This window comes from Uloborus diversus, chromosome 9, assembly GCF_026930045.1.
Source record: "Uloborus diversus isolate 005 chromosome 9, Udiv.v.3.1, whole genome shotgun sequence".
NCBI classification, from domain to species: Eukaryota; Metazoa; Arthropoda; class Arachnida; order Araneae; family Uloboridae; genus Uloborus; species Uloborus diversus.
This window is the reverse complement of record NC_072739.1, coordinates 70,394,408-70,415,345: the sequence shown is the minus strand read 5'-3', so window position 1 is coordinate 70,415,345 and position 20,938 is coordinate 70,394,408. Positions and strand designations below refer to the sequence as shown.

Genomic DNA, 20,938 nt, shown 5'->3' with positions numbered 1-20,938 from the left:
CCTATTTATACAGCGGCGCTAGACATCACTACCTACAAGAAGGCCACATTAGTGGTTACAATCCTTATTTGGCTGTTTAGCACTCTCAGCATTCGCCAACGCGAGTGCCTATCTCAAATTAAGTTTCGGATTCTTTGCCATTTTTTTCCCCCTAATACTACATTACAGCACTCTGGATTTATTAAAACTCATTTTTATAGTTAAATTTATTATGCAAATATAAAAGCATTTTAGAAATTTTACACTGTAATGAAGAATAAAAAATGAATAAAAACAGTAAGAAAATTTGTTTTTGTTTTTTTAAAGCCGTCCCCAATGCCTCATTCTTTCTCGCAAATTGCATTTTAGCAATGAAAGAAATATTTAAAGAACTTTAACATTTTAGATACTTTTTAACATTTTGCATAAAGGAAATTCTGATCACTAAATTTTTTGTCGTATTTCAATAATTTTAATAGAATGCAGCTAGTAAATTCGTGAAAATTGGTTAAAATAAAGCTAAAAACTTGTTTTCATTGATTGGGAAAGATAAACTTATGTCGCCAGGAAAGAGTAAACACGAAGAAAATATTTGACTAACAACTGACATTTTTAAGCAATCACGATTGCTTATTGTTCTCACTTGACAGTCCTTGATGTTCCGGTTCCTTTTTCAGCTTGGACCAGGCCTGCAGCACCACCGTCCACCGGCGGCGGCGCGGCTGGTCCTGAGCACTGTCCCCCGGAATCCACTTTTGCTGGACGGTGGCGTCCATGTCCCACACACGCATGCGCATACACACTCGCCTACGCGCGCACGCCTTTACACACATACACACGCCTACGTGCACACATGTAAGCCTACACACACACGCACACAACTATATACACGTAAGCACCCAGGAGGAGGGACATGCTTGGGCGGGGGAGCCATTTCTAGAAACAATAACTCTAACCAGAAGAGTCTTGTCGCAACTCGTGATTGCGAAAATATAATTTGAATTCAAAGTTTCGGAATTCAAATTAGAGTTTTGTTTTGTTTTTTTTTTTTTTTAATATTGCTTTCTGTTTTGCATAATATTCATTTGATTACGTTGTATTGATGATAGTGACTCATGATTTACATAATTCCCATGTATATTTTCATATTGCAGAACGCATTTCATATTCAATTAGAAATTTTTTTAAATACTTTATTGTGATAGCCATTGCGTTACTAAGTAAATAAACGTTTCTACAATAGTGGATGGGAAAATTGAAATTAGGTTGTCCCTGTTTAAATATGAATCTATGATAGTTAAAATTTAAATTTTTCATTTGGGCAGTTCTCAAAAGGTGGGAGCAAACACATACTTCAACTTTGAAGCTTCAACACCAAATAACTTTCATTTTAATTAACTCAAAAATTTTTGAGTTAAATTATAATACTGTATAGAGACAAGAATTGACATAAATTATGGAAAAAATGCTCTTTAAATGCCCTTAAAAAATATTTTCTTTGCTAAAAGGCGCAATTTTGGACATAACAAAACGTTAACTGAGCAAATATACCATTAAAGAAAAATTTTTTTAAATTATTTCCATACGTTTCAAAAAAAATTTAAAGGTATGAATCTTACACTGAATAATTTTTTGTTAATATTTTACACAAATAACAAAAGTAAAGACAGATTATTCACTTTGTAAACGATTTTAGAAAATATTAAGTTTGAAATTTGATGCATGTCCAAAATTTACGATCTTTACAATGCTATTTTTTGAGAACTAACTATATGATGTTTTCATTTTAAAGGTGTTTATCAAGCCTCAGAATCAATTTTTAATTGTTTAAAAGTGTTTTCATAAGCTTTTATGCAGTATCTTAGAAGAAAAATAATTTTTTTTAAACGTACATGTGAGATGTCCAAATAGCGTTACGATCTTGACGCCGATAATTCTGTCCATTTATTCAAAATTTTTGATGATCTATAACCTCAATAAAAAACGTTATTATAATGTTATCTTCTTTAATCCATTGGTATTTTGCATAATTAATATGTTACACATTGAACAATACATAAATTACAGTAGAAACATGGCTGCTTATGATCGAACCAAAAGCCATTTTGCGCTAAAATCGCCAAGCAAACCTCCGTTGGCGACAGCACAGTATACGATAAGCTAAAGGTTACCAGAGGGGAATTCCAATTTGACAAATGTAGTTTATCGTCAGCTGTACCAGTTTTGGCGACTTTATCACCTGCGCTAGCATTTTTTTTTCCCCCGCTTTTATTATTTTAGAATTCTTTTTCTCTTCTTTCTTTTGGAAACATAATTTAACGATCTCCAAATAGAAATACGAATTTCTTTCTTGCAATAATTTTTTTAGACATCATTTTAATCCTTATGACATTAGAAAAAATATTCATTATTAAAACTGATGTCACTTTTTACAATTGTATTATTTTTGATTTGAAGCTTTTTTTTAACTTTGCATCAATTTCTTCAAAATCATTCCAAAACTTTATTTTATGTAAGGAGCAGCATGTATAGCCATTCATGTATTTCATTAATTATCCTCTTTATTATTAAATTTCAAAATTTAAAAAGTAGTAAAAAAAAATTTTCATTGGAAAAGTTAAAAATCAGATTAACAATTGTCAAAAATGGTGAAACTTACGTTATGATGATGTCCAAAATACGTTACCTACAGGACAACAATGTCCAAAATCTGTTACCTACAGACTGCTGATTTAATTTGCTAATTAACAATTTTTACAATTACCAGCTGTCTTTTCATGTTTATATATTGTGTTCTAGGTATGCATACTATAGAATAAAATCAAAATTGATGTCAAATTCGAAAATTTTTGAAATTGCTCAAAGTTAACTTTTTTGTTCCCACCTTTTGAGAACTGCCCATTTATGTTTACTTCGTTATGATATTGATAATTAAGACATTATTTTTCTAATATAATAAAACTCTTTAAAAATCTTTTGGATATGATACAATGTATTAAACATTCTGGTTACTGTAATCTTGTTATTCCCTACGTTCTTTCTTATATATTTACTCAATTTAAAGAAAAAAGACCGTTAACTTAGAAAATAAACTTTTGATTTCTTCTTTGATCAGTTTTAAATGAGTTTGGTCTCAACTACTGTTCTCAAAATAATAGCTTTAGTATATTAAGAGACATAAATTAAAGTGATTTCGTTCGGGAAATTTCCTCAGAGTCGGCCTCTTTCGGTCACGTGACGAAACCAATGATCGGGCTTTTTATGTAGGAGATGATGCGCTGGACCGGGCAGAGTAAAAACCAGTGTAGTTGCCAATAAGGATAACAATAAATAAAAACCATAACCATCGTTTTAAAACCGACTAGAACTGATTACAGTCCTATCAAAATGACATAAATCTTATAACATGTGATTTTGAAACTATTAACATTCTGAAAAGCAAAGGGAAGTAGCGAAAATAAAGCTTTTAACAGAAGAAAGATCGGTCTCAACAGCAATCGTTCCCGTTGTTAGTGCTACTTGAAGAATGATAACTCTTTTGTCAGATCATTGCATTGTTTATTGTTTGATACACACACCACAAATATACAAGGTAAATTTTGCATAATCTGCTGACTAAAAAAGAGAAACATGAGTTGGGCATTAAGAGAGTGAAACACCATAGCAATCCTGCGTTCTTTCTAACCTTTACCCAAGCTATAGTGACTTGGAGGAAAATGTGTCAATAAAAAATGTGTGGAATAGCCTAAATATGAATTTTTTGAAGCTACGAACGCAAAACAAGCTGACCGGGAAGGAGAGAAAAACACCTATTAGGCAACGAATTTTATTAAAGTACTAGCCTGCGTGCCCGGCGTTGCACGGGTTACTTAAAAAATGAAAGAGATGTCCAATTGATGTTTTTGTATTACTCTGACATCAGTTTCTAAAGCGCTAAGAAGTAAATAAATACGCGTAATGCAAGGTTTGTAAAACACCAGTAGAGCATATTTTTGTCAAAATTCTCTTTAACGTTAATCAGTTATCAATGATACAAGTTATGAGTATTTTCAATTAGCACAAAAGATGAAAATATATGCATTATCAACTATAATCTCTGGTCACTTTAAACTGAATTAAATCTGATAGAATATATCTGAAATATTTATGTACAATTACGATCACCTTTTTACATAAAATGACACACACATTTTGATTGATTATGTGAAACTAAAGCACCAAGACTAAATAAATACCAATAAGCATTAATTAAATACCAAGTCATCAGATTACAAGATAGCTTTAGTTAAAATCCTTAAAAACAATTTTTTTGTTCAACTCTGTTTCACTTATAAAAATCCAAACAATCTTAATTTAAAATGTTCTTTTGACGATACGAACTGTATTTCAAAAATAGAAACAGGAAAGAAAAAGAAAGTTATTGCAATTCGAAAACTCACCCATGTAACGGGAAAAAGTTCAACAAAATAAACGTAATTAGTCGCACATCCTAAATGTATCAAAATATGAGGCCGGTGAATAATAAACTTACACTACAATCAATAAACATAGCTAAAGAAACAACTTTTATATGAGCAAAAGAGTTAAGAACGTTGAATGTAAAAAATAAAAGAAGGACAGACGATAAAATAAAGGCTATATCCGAATAGAGCAACCAATTTTATACTAATTTGAAATGAAATTCTGGATGGCAACGTTGTTTAAAGATTTGGACAGCAGCCAAAAAAATCTCTTTTAAAACAATTATTAGAATTTTATTTGCTCATACGCAAAATGGCAACAGGAAAGAAATAAAAATTCCTGAATAACGTTATGTTAATTAACGTTTTAATTAATATCTCCGCTAATTAAAGTCGTACAATTACGAGATTGGTTCTATTGTTTTCTTTGGAAAATTTCGAATTGATCGGCATCTCGTTCGACTCTCGATTCGCAGCGGTTCTCGAGGAGATCGATCTTCAGACAGACAGACGGACGCGAACAGATTTTAATATTATAGTGGATTTGTCCTTAAAAAGAGTGACTAGCTTAAAAAATTGTTAAAATGCAAAACTAATTAGCAGCTGACATTTAACCAGCAATGTCTCCAAACTTTGCAACAATTGGTTAAATTTGAAAAAATGTTTCAAAATCCACATCGAAGACACAACATTCCTGCGAGTCTACAACAAATCACATCGGCTGGCATTCCGGAAACATTAAACCTTTCTTTGTTAAGGAGGAAAAATTTGGAGTTAACGAACCTAAAACTTTTTCTTCACAATAAGGGACTTCCAAGAATCGCTCAAATCTTGATCTGAGAAGCACAGCACAGTGTATTTAACCGGTAGAAAGTATAAGTATATATTCATGTATTCCACCAATCTCAACCATTATCGACAGCAGAAACCAAAGAAAGAAAATAATAGAACTATCTTTAGTTTCAAACGCAAAATAAATTTCCACGGCAATTACCACAACAAAATGGTTTGAACAACATAATCCACAGATAAAGCGTTTAGCATTTGTTAGATCAGTATGTAGATATGAGGACTTGCCAGGAATACATGGTTCAATACTCCTAAGATTTTTCTTTTTTTTTTTTTTTTTTTTTCTAATTTCAGAAATATTTAAAGATACACTATATTCCAGAAACTACACTAGCTGTAACCAGGGCCCGACTGGGCAATCGGAAGATCGCCCAAAGGGCCGGTTGCGATTTGTGGTTAAACAATTTTTTTTTTTTTACTCGCAACACTCTTAATGAATAACAATTTCGAAGGACGATCAAATTTGGTGGCGCCTACGCCAGGCATATGTTTAATAGAGTCATGGGAGGCAATCAGGCACTGGATATATGTTTAATATCAAGATTGCCCACGAGGCATTTTTTGAGTGTACTCAGAGCTGCTGCGAGCTTGTTGGTTTTCGGGCCCACATTAACACTTATTTAAAAAATCCACATTAAAACTTATAAGGCTGCGATTCCGAAACAGGTCCCAAATTGCCGACTAGGATGACATGGGCTCCCGTCGGCCCTGATTGTACTTCAGGGCTGTCTTCAAAGGGGTATAGTGGGTGCTACCTCCCGCCCTTTTTCAGAATTCTATATTCCAATTGTATTTTAGCAATGCACAAAAAAAAGAAGGCTATCGTTGTCTTACAAAATTAAAATAGTAATAAGAAACGAACAAATGCAGGATCCACTGAAATATGCTTTGAATAGGAAAAAAAAAGACGTTAAAATACGGTGGGCGGGTTTTAAATATTGTAATGAAGACGCACGGCATCTAAGTGCCGTGCGTCTAATCTAATTCTAAGGATTTGAATACATAAAAAAAAAAACATAATCAGGAATTTAGGAGGTGTGATATTTAGAATTTAAAAAAAAAAAAGTGGAAAAAAGACATAAGGTACTACACCACATCAGTGCAAAATGTTAAAAGTCTATTTATTAGGGCCGCAGACCGCCGCCTTGTATTCAAAATAAAAAGGCTGTACAAACCAACCAAAGCAGTCTAATGGTTTTGGTTTTGGAGAAGAAAAACTGAGGGTGGGTTTTCCACAACAGTTTCAATCATAATTAGAGTCAATAAGAGGGGACAGATAAAAGAAAAGTTTCCTCGAACTTTATTCTTTCATTTTATATTACCAAAAGTAACCTAGAAGTGTGTTTTTGAAACTTGGATTTTAGAAGTATTCTAGAGGAGAGTTCCCCGAACCCCACAATTGCAACCTACAATTATGTATTTAGGTCTTCAGTTTCGAAAAGCTCCCAGGAAAGCACACTCCCGTAACCCTTAGCATCGCCCCCTCCCCATCATTAAAAGATGACTAAACTTTCGTTTACGGAAATCACTTCTTAAACATTTCTAGAGGAACTTAACCGGTGGATTTTCCCTTTAACTCACTCTTCTCATAACATCATTGGAGATCATTTAGAACTGCGTTTCTGGAATTTCAGTTTCGAAAAATTGTCAGACCCCCAAATCTTCCCTTTCACCAACAGTACCAAAGTCAGTCTAAAACTGCGTTTTTAAAACTAAAATTTCGGCAAATTTCTAAGAAGACTCTAAGAAAACTCATCCATTCAACTTCGAGACCTTTAAAGAGTTCAATTTGGAACAATTTCTGGAGGAAAGCCTACAAATCTCGTCTCTCACAACACCACCAAAGATCGTCTGAAACTGCGTTTTTATAACTACAATTCGATGGAGATCCCGATCCCACCCCCTATCATTCCCGAAGATAACCTGTATATGCGTGTTTCTAAAGTTTCAACTTCAAAAAATTACCGGGTGAGGGTCCTTGAACCCGCCTCCCCCCAACACTACTAAAGATTGTCTAGAACTGCATTTATAAAACTACAATTTCAGAAACTTTCGTGGGAGAAACCCTTCGAGCTCCCTATATCTGAGAGAATATTAGACTTACGATTAGGTTTACATTGCTTATACTGCAATCTTTTTTTTACCAGAAGTTGAAATCTTTCTCGCTCTCTATCACTGTTAAAATGCGTTAAAAATTGAAGGTGCGCCAAACTCATACACTCCCTAAGTTTATGACTTTGCGACAGTCCTACATTCATTTTATTGCTCTTTTATCTCCTTCCATTTTTAAAAAATCCTTAAACTTGCAATGTATATGGTGGGGGTGGAGGGTGACCCCTGAGCTAAGAGCCGTTTTTGTATAATTGCTTAGGCCGTTTTAAAGGTCCAGTCCGTCCCTGGCTGTAACTAGTATGTATTTTAATACTATATTATAAAGGGCTTTAAGCTAGTTTTCAATTTCTTATGTCTTGAAAACATATTTTTTAGCCTACTTTCCCAGTAAAAATCAGATAAAGAAGAAAAAAGCATGAAAGAAAGCTTAATGCATCTTAAAAATACCGCGAAAACAAAAAAAATAAATAAATAAAATAATTAAATAAATATTGAAAATTTAAAAATTGGAAAGTAAGGTATTGAAATGGGAGAAAATATCTGTCAGTCTGTCTCCCCCCCCCCCCCCAATAACCTTTGATTGAGTAATCCGACTTCAACAACTTTTTTTTTGTACCAAAGATCTCGGCGATGACACCTCATTCCCACATTTCATTTTTTGCTTTGAACAAATTTTCGATCAATTTTATATAGTGAGAATGTGTATATTGTTTATTTATTTAGGTTTTTTTTTTTTTTTTTTTTTTTTTTTTTTTATGAGCAGAAAAGCGAAAATGACCTGTATCATTTTTGTATTTTAGATAGTATTTTCGCATTTTGCGAAAAATGCGACTGCAGCGGGAACCCTGTATAGTATTCATATAAATTGGTTTGAAATCATCTTAAAATAATTATTCCGGGGTAGCTCTTGTTAGACTTTCCGATGATACCAAACACCAAAAGAGAAAATATTTCCTTTGTGCTTTGTATATAAAAAAGTATTTGTATTTTTATCTCTTCTGCATTTCTTTGGTTTTAAAATAAAATCTTGAACGCTGATTTTAAACCCATTTTATTGCATTGTCATTCCATTCTGAACAACGTTCAAAATCTCAAGGTTCTACCTCACTGGAAAGTTAATTAAAAATCAAACACAAGATTCTACCTAAATAGACATTAGGGTGTACCGGAAAAAAACTTTTTTTTTTAATTCAATTTGTTAAGTTGAAAAAAAGTTGCCTCTACCGACCCACAAATTACATTAAAAAATTTATCCAAATCAAAAAACATTTAGGTGTTCCGCACGAGACCTAAGGTTTATAATTTTTTTCGAAAAATCTTTTTTTTTTTTTTTTAATAACAGAAAAAAAAGGTTACAATTTTTTCCAGTTGAAAAATGTACACAGTAAAGTCGGGCAAAAAAGTAAGGGGAAAAAAACTATCATAAACAACATATAGGTATTCCGCATTTATTCCAAATTTCCGTGATTTTCATAACGAAAAAGCATTTTACAAGGCCATGAGGCTTGGTTAGAAATAGGGTTTCCAATCATGAAATCCCGATCAGGAATTATGCGAGATCTTGCATGATATTTTGCGGGATTAATCCCGCGGGATTGATAGCAAAATCCCGCAAAGATTCTCGATGCAAATGTTTTCCACATTTTGCCGCTCATAAAACGAATATTTTCACAAGCATCATTTGAAGTTTGAATCACATTCCGGGCAATTCCATGATAAGCTCAACCAGATGATCAAATTTTCAAACTTAAAATTTCTAAACAAATAAGCTATCAATTTAAAGGTTGAGTTGTATATTTCAAATACCTTTCTAAAATTTGATGACTTCAGTTATAAATAAATTATAGGAGGTTAAACTAAGGTCAACAGCTTGAGTACTTTCAAATCTTATTTGGTAACTCTCAAAAAATTCTGTTTTTTCCAAAAAATACATATTAATGTTACGAATGAAGATGAATAACCATTTAGATATATAATATAGGTGATGCTGCAAAAATGCGTAAAAATATAATTCATTTTGATTTGTAAAAGAATTCATCTGGAGTACATAGAGTGTTTTACGTCCGACACCAAAATGCGCAATTAATTATGCTGAGCGAATAATTTTAAAGCTACATACATGTCTTTTTGTGTACAAAGTAAGATTTTCAATCTCATTGATGTAACCTATTTTCATCTTATAAGAAGTGAATATTTTTTATTAAAATCTAGGTGTCGGACGTAAAAAAATTATTTTTACGTCCGACACTGATACGTTCCTTAAACAGCATATGTTTTCAACTGTGTTTCTGCACCCCTCCCCCCCCCCTTTTTCCCCCCCTTTAATTTCAAAGTTAAAGTGAAACATGCATAAAAAACAATTTAGTGAATTTACTGTATATACACACACAGAGTTGGTTGGGGTAAGTGGGACCCCTTTTGAGAACAGATCGTTTTTGAAACCTTAAACCCCAAAAGTTTTGAAACAAAAATTTTAAACTTATTTTCTTATTTTATCTTGGATATTATTAATAAAAACTACAGTTCTATCATTATTTTCTAAAATAATGATTTAAATATTACTTTTTTTCAAATGCATCCATTTATAAGATACCAGCAGCACCCTCACAGCGATGCCCGTGCTAAAAATTTAATGGAAGTCCGTTGAATAAAAAAAAGTGACGCCCCTCACCCACTGATGTAAAGTAATCATTTTTCTTTGAATAAAATGCGTACATACACCTTTTCAAAAAAAAAAACTATTCAAGTTTTTTTGGAACTTAAAACTCTTTGTCAAATCATTAAATCAGATTTACAGTTGCTATAAAACTCTATTTAGCGAGTGAAGCGGTTTTTACTGCAATTTAAAATAATTCGCTAAATAAACTAGTATGCTGTGGCCATCACGAAACTTTCTTCTATATTTTTCTTTTTTTCTGATCCCTCCCCATGCTTGACGAGGAAGCAATATTCCCAACAAAAACAAAATTACACATGCAAAAACTTGACGACTATCCCAGGGGCGGCATTTCAGCATTTCGTTTGGGGGGTCGAGTTTCTTGACCATGAATTTCCTCAGTACGGTATAAAATAAATATTGGTTAACAGGAAGGAATAATAAAACGGTTTTAATGCTAAGAATAACCAGGCTTGTTAAGAACAATTAAAATTTTTGCGACCAAAGCTTCAAATTTATTTTGTAACAAGTTATATCACAAAATGTCTCGGTACTAGTTTTTATTTTTTAGTAAAGTTTTAGTCTGCTATTCTTGGGGTCAGGAAGAGCAGAAAATCTTGTAACTATATTACTCAACATCCAGTGTTTTGCTTTATTTCCAGTACAGCTAAAGATGAAGGTCTTGCTTGCCACATTTCGCTTCGAATTAATTCTCTAACCTCCTGAGACACAAAAGTCATCTTTAAAATGACTGACCAGATTGAAATAGACCAAAAACAATGGAAGCAAGAAAGTTATGTTAAAAAACACACTTCCTTTAGATTTCTCTTTAAAATAACCAAGAAAGCTTTTTAAATTGGGCTAGTATTTATTTTGAGTCATTAAAAAGTAAAGTCGTAATTCACAAAAGAAATACTTTTCCTTCATGCTGTAAATTTTTCTTGTAAGTGCAGTGGCGCAGCGAAGGGGGGGGGGGAGGCGGAGTGAAAACACCCCCCACAACCATTGGTTTTAACATAAATGCAAATTCTAATGCAGTAGTTTATGCATATGAAAGGGCTGTTTTGATCAAAAGATCCCCTTGGGAACGTATTTTTCATCAAAAAAAAAACCCTCCAGAAGGTATTTTTGATCAAAAAACCCCCTCCAGAAAGAATTTCTGGCTGCGGTAGCGTATAAGTGTAATATTTTCTTTTTCGTTTCTTATAACCAACCTACATAATATTGAACTTAAGACCAAAGAGAAATGTATCTCATCAAATCCTGCCTCCATTTCTCGAGAAACTGAATTGATTATTTTATTCAAAATATTAAATATTTTCACTAAACTTCATGTAGGTTTCGTCACCTCTTCTACATGCATACAGTAAAAACTGTTATAAAAAGTTCTGTCACAAAGTTCCACACTTGGTTCAAGCATTAGTGCGAAAATTACAAAGAGTTTCAACTGTCAATTCAATAATTGAGATTGAAAATTTTATGATAGAGTGTAGCATTGTTCAAAAAACACTCCGCAGGAAATAAAGTAAACAAAAATTCAAACAAAGTCATACATATCAAAATAACATTAGATTTTCTATCATCCAGAAGGTCGCTTTCCAGTTATTCTTCCAGGGAGATTTTATAGGTTTAACTCTTGAATACCATTTGTGTCACTCAGAGATTGTCAAGTCAAGAGCCTGAAGATATATTTGTTGATGTGAAAGTATCTTTTGATGTGGGAAGTTTTTCAAAAAGAGCATATTTTTACAAAAAAGTTTCTATGAAAGCATATAATATATCAAGTTGCTAAAATGTGTTTCAAGTACAGGGAAACAATGAACACTTACTAGCTAAACATTAAATTATAATATGAGCATTAAATTTATGCAAAATGACATGGAGTTTACGCGTAAAAATTGCACAGTCTCAACACTGAACGAGCATCTCATACAAGATGCACCATGATAGCATAGATTAAACAATTTTTTAATATTTAATCTATAAGAAGAGATTACTTCTTTAGTTAAGGCAAACCATTATTCTCCATCAGTTATTTTCTGTTCTGAAAATGCAGGCAAATGATTTTCTAAGTTACCTAAATTGAATTTACCCTTTTTTTTATTATTCTTAGTGAAAATTTTGGGGGTGCGAACGCCCCCTCTTGATCCCCCTATTTGCCGCCCCTGGACTATCCCAATGTCTGAATTATTGCAAAAGCAAAGCAAAGAGCGAAAATTGAAAGTTATTTTAAAAGCCTTGCTTGAATTAATTACAAATATTTTATTTGTTAACAAACATAAGATGGCAACAGTTAAAAATTTTAAATCATTGAGATAATATTTCCTATCATTTCCATACAATTAAAATCACGAGAAATACGCAGACGACAATCTATTACGATTTATCTTTCTTATTGTTGCATTAATAAAAATATTTTTATTCGCAAAAAAAAAAAATCAACACCTCTTGGAGCGATCGGCGTCAAAATTGAACCAAAGCCTGTTTACATATGGATTCACATATATTCCAAATTTCAACCAGAACGTAGCATTACTTCTTGAGATAGGGCACTCAAAATGGAAAAAAAGAACGGGTGATTGCGCTACCCCCTTTTTAGCTGTTGACACAAAAATAAAATCAGTTCTTATACCCACTAAGGGCTACTTGCCGATAAATTTTTCTTTCATTCCGTTCATTATTTCTTGAGATACAGCAGTCACAATTGACGACAAAAAACGTTCTATAGCTCAACCCCCGTTTGAGTTATTGACACCAAAATTGAATCAGCACCTGTTCCTGTTAATACCAACATATGGACCAAATTTTGTTTGATTCCGCCAGGTACTTCCTGAGGAATAGCAAGCACGCGTAACTCGAAAAACGTCCCATTGCTCCACCCCCCTTGGAGGAATTCGCGCCAAAAACTAATGGGCACAAGTTCACATAGGGGCACATATGTGCACTAAATTTCGTTCGATTTCATGTGGTAGTTTTTGTTGTAGAGCGGCCACAAAAAACTGGTCACACACAGACGTGACACACATACATACACACAGACAGACATTTTCCAAAAATGGTCGAAATGGACTCACCACTCAACACACCTCAAAACGTTCGAATCCGTCAAAATTCGAAATTCGAAAATTTGCACGAATCCAATACTTTCTTCTATATATTAGATATAGAAGAAAGTAAAAAAAAGACATCAAATAATATCTTTCAAATGTAAAAATAGTTCCGCAACTCTACTGTTTATCGCCAAACTCGCCCAGCAACCAGGCTATCATAATCCATCCGTCGAAGAAAAAAAAAAAACACCCAGTGAAACGTTCGAAAATCATCGTCAGAAAAAAGAAGAAAACGTCGTACATTTCACTCAAATAAAAACAAATCAAAAGTTTCTTTTCTTTCAAAACAAATCGCCAAAGCTATGAAACACATTTACGGTTGACGGTTGCTTTAAAACAAATCCTAGACTGAACTGCTCAGCACCTTTATTACCTTGTATTTAATTGAAAAAATTAAATACAAAATAAGGAAAGAAACAATGGATTCAAAAAGCCGTGGAAACGCGAAAATAAAATCGTAGAAAACCTGAATCAAAATGACTTCTGAACTTGATTTAAAAACGCTTGTAACTTTTTTCCTTTGAAGATAGAAGCTAATTTTTTCGACCATCGAAAGAGCTCTGGAGTAAAAAATGTTCTTTTTCCAATGGTGTCAAAAAGAAAACTGTGGGACAATTCCTTCACTTTTTATTGATAGATTTAATGAAAAAAGTAGTGCCTAAATTTCAGCTAAGCCTAAAAAAATTAGAGCTAAAAACGCAAATTACTCCTGCCGCAATTAAGTTAGAGCATTGAAACAAATTGTTTAGAACGCGGAAAATTCTACCCTTTTCAGCGATATATAATATTAATAGGTGCAAGTAATTTTTCACTCCCATATTCGAGAATTTATATGAAATTTGGGCCTAACTTGGAATAAAAAAAAGAACTATTTGTCAGATTTTTTTCGAATCATAGCCTATGTCACTCAGTAAGAAAGCACCTTTCATATAGTGAACGAATTTTTCAAATAGGTGCAATGGTTCCAGAGATTAACTCGAATATATAAACACACAAAAATCCACCCTCTCTCTTTATAATATTAGTAAAGATTTAGTCTTTCAAATCTGTCTATATCACGGAAAATTTTAAAACAAAAAACAAAACAATTTCATTCGTGAAATTTATTGAAAGCTTGTAGGTACATATTTTACTTTTACATTTTATTGAAAGTCTATAGGGACATATATTTTACTTTTACATATAAAGGTGTGTTTAATGTACATAATCCAGTTGATTAAGATCAATTTGAGTAAATTTGCCAAAACTATAAGTTGAAAAGAAATTGGAAACACTAAATGACTGTGTCTATGTAAAGTTAGCTAAGGAAGAACCATTATTGCTTCAACCTCAGTAATTATTTCAACGTCATCTGCACTATTCTAAAAAAAAAGTCACTATTTCTATTCGTTCTTGCAAATTCAAGAGCATTTTTTAATTTGTATCATCAACTTCCAACATTAGACATTCTTAAAACTTTATGATTTCTTTCATGTATGTTTCACAGATAACTAATCACCAGCTTTAGCACATTTTGTAGCTGAACTATCAATTCCTACTAAGTCATCATAGTTGTCTTGTATTTCACTTAATATTTCATCAGAGTAGCTTTTGATTTTTAAATCCTAGTGAGGAGACTCATTAACCCCTTATAGCGAAAATTTATGGGGTAAGTTGGAACCTCTAAAACAGTTATTAATAATATTTTATTCAAAAACTCTTGTTGCATTATGCACTTTAAGTTAAAGTGTACATGAAGGTTTAATGATCATAAAAAAATAATAAAAACTAACCGGGAAACACTTCTTTGAAAACTGTTGATTGAATTCGCAAAAAACACTTTCAGAATCTTTTCTTTCTTTTTCGACTTTTGACTAAGTTTTCTGATCTAGAAAGAAATTCCACGAAACCCAAATATATGCAAAATCAATCACTCTGTTGAACCATAACATGATCAGTGTAACAAAAGTCTAAAAACCATATGCACATTTCAGTTTTTGGGGTATGACCCACTTACCCCAGTAATCCACTTCCCCCACCCAACCCTAATTCTGAATTTACTTGGTAAATTTTTAGTACATGTACAGTTTTACATAGTTTACACATCTAAAACTGTAATCGTTTTGTATTTGTGTTTAAGAGAAATAGTTTACATCCATTATGAACAATTTATGTCTGACAACAAAAATTTACGTCCAACACCAAGGTAAAAATATTTTTAAATAATTTTATTCTTTATAATATCATTTGAAAACTGTGAAATATGATTCAATCATAAGTATACTTAAGGATTAAGTTGTTTTTAAAATTAAAATGTAAGGCGACTTTTAATAATTTTTAAGTGAACCATCAATTTTACTATTTGTGTGCTTACCTCTGACTCTTTAAATGTTTTTAATTTATACTTTAGGGATCTATTTTGAAAAACTAACAAGATTTTTTATTCAGTGTAGTAAATATCTTGTAAATAAATTTAATCATTTTGGATCAGTTTATATTTGTAAAGGGAATTAAAACTGAGAAATTTTTCTTCATTTTTTGCGTCCGACACCATGGAATTGCCCTTTCTCGTGTTTCTGCAAGATTAGCAAAAAAAAACTTTATGTCTAATATGATCAAAGATGAAAATGAATTTGTATTCACATTTGAGGTTTCAGTTTCATACGTTCAGCAAGTGAGAAAATACATAGAAATCATATCGTTTTTGAATACCCTCACTAAAAGTTAAAACCCAGAAACTTATGCCTTAGAAAAAATTGAGAAAGTGCAGTACAGATTGCTAAACCTGCTGGAGTCGCCAGAATACAATGTTGGAATGCTTCAGTAAGCTTAAGGAAAACACTCAAAACCTTTAACTTACTAAAAGTGCACAATATTTTTCTCCAAAGAAGAAAGCAATGAAAAACCTATCATTATTTATGCTCTCTAACCTTTAGAAAGTGCTCGCTGATGTTTTTGTCACCATGAAGCTGATATTATAAATCTGGGTGGTACCTTGAAAAAATTATGTTGGATGAATTAGCTGACAAATCTGCAATATATATTCGGCAAAGAGGTGACAGAAACTTGGATGAAACACAAGATGACTCGCAGTATGTTACGCAGCTCAAGTTTTTGAATGTCTCTTTTAAGTGAGAAGTAAAGTTATATAAAAACTTTTACTGGGACTGACTTAGTGAAATCAATTTAGCATTCACTCTCCGCTGTAATGAATCAAATACACTGATACAATGACCAACATTAATGTAGTTAAATTGGATACAGCCAGTAAAAATCAAAGATATCGTATTTGTTCGAAATTTGCAGTTCTTGAGCAAAAGTCAAGCATGACTTCTATAAGAAAAGAAAAATATCATAAAAAGTATTAGAAGGTAATGAGGTTTGTGGAGATATTTTGCTAAATGTCCACAATTATTTAAACTCTGTAAAACTAACTGCTGTGGAGCCATAGTTCGTATTTTCATTATATTTCGAGAAAAAATCCTTTCCCATCCCATAATAAGCGAAGGGCACACTTTGTGTACCATATGATAGTTGCTTATTATTATGTGACTTTGCAGTACTCTACAAATGATGTACTGAAAAAGCCTCCAACAACTCACACAAGCAAAATTAAGCATACTTTTAGAGCTGTTGAAAAACAGAAGTATGGAAAAAGTTTGACAATACAATAATACACATAATATTCTACACATATGTTTTGATGTTTAGTTTTTTATACTTAATAACATACTTCTCTCTATTAAAATGAAAACTATGTTTGCAAGATTATTTTATCACCTTTATTTATTTATTTATTTTGTTTTTTTTAAACTTCACAAAACAATATAATCAGAAAATAAATTCAAATAATTTTTATATATAACTTAAAGAAATGTACCAAGAATGCTTTATTAGCAAAGAAATTTTTAAACCAACATTTGCAAAAAAATAAATAAATAAATAAATAAAATTAATTAATTAAATAAAGCTAATACATTTATACTGAAAACTCTAACTTGACTTTTAAAAAATATTTATTTTTGCATACTATGGGGAACCTAAATTCTGCATGAGAGCAAAACCTTTTACTTGACAATAATTCCTGGCTTTATACTTTCAACTTATTAAAATAAGTTGAAAGTTATTAAAATAGGTTGATAACTTTATAAAAATTTAAAATTATTTCAACTTAAAATAATTTTAAATTTTTTTCCGTTAGTCAAAAAAAGAAATTTTTTTAAATTGATTTTTCTAAGAAAATTATAAATTTTAGGCCTTGTGCGGTTCACCTAAATATTTTTTGATCCGGATAAATTTTTTTATGTAAGATGTGGGTCGGTAGGGTCAACTTTTTTATCAACTTAAGAAATTAAATTTGGAAAAAATGTTTTTTTCGATACACCCTAATAGATATACGCCAAACTAAGATAATTAATATATTGTGGCCATCACAAAACTTTCTTCTATTAGGGGGTGTCCCCCTAAGATAAAAGGTGAATCCCCCTAAATATCGCGAAGATCCCTTTAAAAAACAAGAAAAATACCCCTCAAAACTCCCCCCCCCCTTAAAAATTTTAATGGCAGTCTGCGCCATTGGGCCACCCCATTGTACATGTACATGAATTCTTGGATCCAAAGCATAATTGTTCATGCAATCCTTATTACGAAGTTATGCTATTTACAAAAGCGGGAAGATTCCAGTGATTTTAACTTACTGGCTTTAAACTTTTGGTACCAATGCCTGCAAAAGGAATATTTTTCCTTTACAAGCATAAAGAAAGGATTACCATAAAGGAACAATGTTCCCAAAATTAAATCACGCATGCCAAAATTCGACTTCCATGGCATTACCCAATTATTGAAATATCCCTGTAAAACCAGAAAGTAAACAGAGAAAATTAAAAAAAAATGTAATTGTCTAGCTTAAATTAATTACACAGCATATAGAAGTTGGCAACAGATAAAAACTATAAATCATTGAGATTTTTTCCGATCATTTGACAACAATTTAATTGCTGACAAAAATTTAACTGCATAACAGCCTTTCTCAAACAGATGAATTTTAATATGATTCATTTTTAATTGCACAAAAGCGATTGGTGCCAAAAACGAATCAGACCCTGTTTCCGCGTACGTTCATATTTGGGGCATTCCACGGTATTTTTGACATTTATGTAGAGTCCGTAACGTGACCTTTTTTGCCATAACTTTTTGATTTACTGGTTGATTAGCATATTATTTTATTTTGATCTTTTCCTACCAACACACCAGCTCAAATTAAAAGAATTTGCAAATCAAATGGTAAATTAAAAAGTTATGGCAAAAAAAGGTCACGTTACGGACTCTACATAATGTCAAAAATACCATGGAATGCCCCATTTATTCTAAATGTCATGTAAATCATCTCATTATAACACTAGCAATAAACAAGAAAGAACGTTTGATTGCGCCACAATTGCATATGTCCCCATTCTGCAATGTTGCAGATATCAACAGTTTTTTTTTTAATACTAAACATAAAAATTATCATTTTTCCCAGCACATGGCTATAACATACCAAATAGGTATAAAGAAATACAATTTTGAAGAAAATTGCAACACAGCAGCAGTAAAAATTGAAACATTTTTCATTAAAACACTTTTTTCTACATGCACCCCATATTAAACCACAATAAGCTAAATATAGTTTTTTTATTCATCAATTTAAATAATACAATATTTGCTCTAATATGTCATATTTAATTAGAAATATAACATGTTATGACAGCCAAAAAAAGCTTTCTTCTGCTTGCTATGTCTGAAACGTTGAACTCAAATTTTCAAAACATGGTTTGAAATTTAGAGATTTGTTCTATTTTTTGACAAAAATATTTTCATACTCATAAACTACATTTAATTACCTTTTAGATTTACCTCATATACACCTATCTTTTGCAATTTTTCAAAGTATTCGTCCCAGACATTATGACTTCCTGTTGGATTTACTTCCAACAGTAGCAACTCTCACGTATTATCTTCTTTTACATGTGTACAGTCTCTTTGCTGTATGAATTATTTCTTTTTAAACTCACATAAAGTGCATCACAATATAGAACTTTATAATACACATTAAGCTTTCTTGATAGCGATGTACAATACCATCGATTTTTATGAAAACACTTTTTAAGCATATCAGGCTACAAATACTGTGGAGTCACCCTAGATCCAGACATACAAACTTTCATACATATATATAATAGTAGTAACATTTTGGCGACAAAATGACTATGTGTCTTGGCAAAAACACATTTTGCAATATAACTCTTAAAAACTCGAGATAAACCTTATTTTATAATATGAAAGTATTACTTCCTGTCTTGCCAAAAACATATTGCAATGTTTATCCAAAAATCAACAAAATCTTTGGTTTAGAATATAAAATCAATTTAAAATGAAAAATCAGACATTGGAACAAAACTGACAACAATTCAAATATTGATTTAAAAATTGATTTTTCCTTACATAAAATGCTTATATTTTCCTCGTGAATATACCTGTTTTTTTCTACTGTAGGTGGATAATGCAACAAAATTGTATTTTTTCTGCTCTTTCTAAGGAAAACCAAATTTGAGTGGATACGATAATTATTTCCAGTAAAAAGATCCATTTTTGAGACAAAGAGTTTAATTTTGAATTAAAAAAAAAAGAAACCATTCATTGACTTTTTTTTCGAAATCGTCTAGAAACCTTCCCAGCAGTAACCTGGACAAACTATACATTTCAAAAAAATTGATCTCGTACTTTCTGAGCTAACCACGGACATACAAATTTGGAGTTTGTGTCTCATTTGTATAAAAATAAAGATAAGAAAATCTAAAAATTAAAATTTTAATACACTTTAAATGCAAATCAATAAAAACGACAAAATACTTGAAGTATTTTTAAGTAATACTTTTTTTCAAAAAATTAAGGATTTTTTTACAAAATAAAGTGTTTATTTCATTACTCAAACATTGGTTTAAACTAAATCAGTCTGCCCTAACTATGTTTGTAGAGATTGGTACGTATCAATATTAATCTAACTTACCTAGAAAAGAAAAGATGCTACTGATAACTGGCACAAAATGATACACAATCAAAATAAAAAGAAAAATCACCACAAGAAATAGTAAACTAATGTTCCACTCTTAAAATAGATTTTAAAGTGTGAAGTAACAACACACATCAGCGGCACCTCTACTGCCATACATCAGAATATTTATCATTTTGCAACATGAGAAGAAAAATTGAGATCATTGAAAAAAAGTCGCACCCCAAACCGAATTTTGCAGCCAAATATAACCATTCCAAAAAAATCACTTCAAAATTACTAGGCTACAACATGAACATACTACCATTAGTCATCCAAAACATTATGGGGAAAATAATATTATGATCACTTACCTTTCACAGAAATGAACTTAGCATTATCAGAACGGGGATCGTGTCGAAATTTTTCGTTTTAAAAATCCAAGTTGAATCACAATTGAGATTGAGAGCAAAGCTTGTATCACAGCAGCATCCTTCCCACGAGAAACATCAACACAACACTATATCTGTACACTGTATTCTTTTTTCCCTGCAACCTGCAACTAATAGGAAATCGGTTTTTAAATATCAACCACGGTCACAGATAAATGTTTTTAACCTTATTTAGTTACTAGAGAGTAGAAGTTGTTCGAATAGAGCAACTGGTGAACTGGTTGGAGGAGTTGTTGGAGTGACCGATTTATTGACTTAGCGATCGACGGTCGATCTTGATCCCGCTTTCAGTAAATCGCAGCAACTGACAA

At 31.8% G+C, this 20,938-nt stretch overlaps 1 protein-coding gene across 1 annotated transcript in view; it reads right to left on the bottom strand.

Moving 5' to 3' along the window:
- LOC129229226 (WD repeat-containing protein 47-like) overlaps window positions 1–20,689 on the bottom strand; it is a 115,121-nt gene extending 94,432 nt beyond the window's left edge. Inside the window, exon 1 of the mRNA XM_054863488.1 lies at window positions 20,550–20,689. The gene's annotated coding sequence lies outside the window, so the exon portion shown is untranslated. The remainder of the gene's footprint in view (window positions 1–20,549) is intronic.
- Window positions 20,690–20,938: the final 249 nt, after the last annotated feature.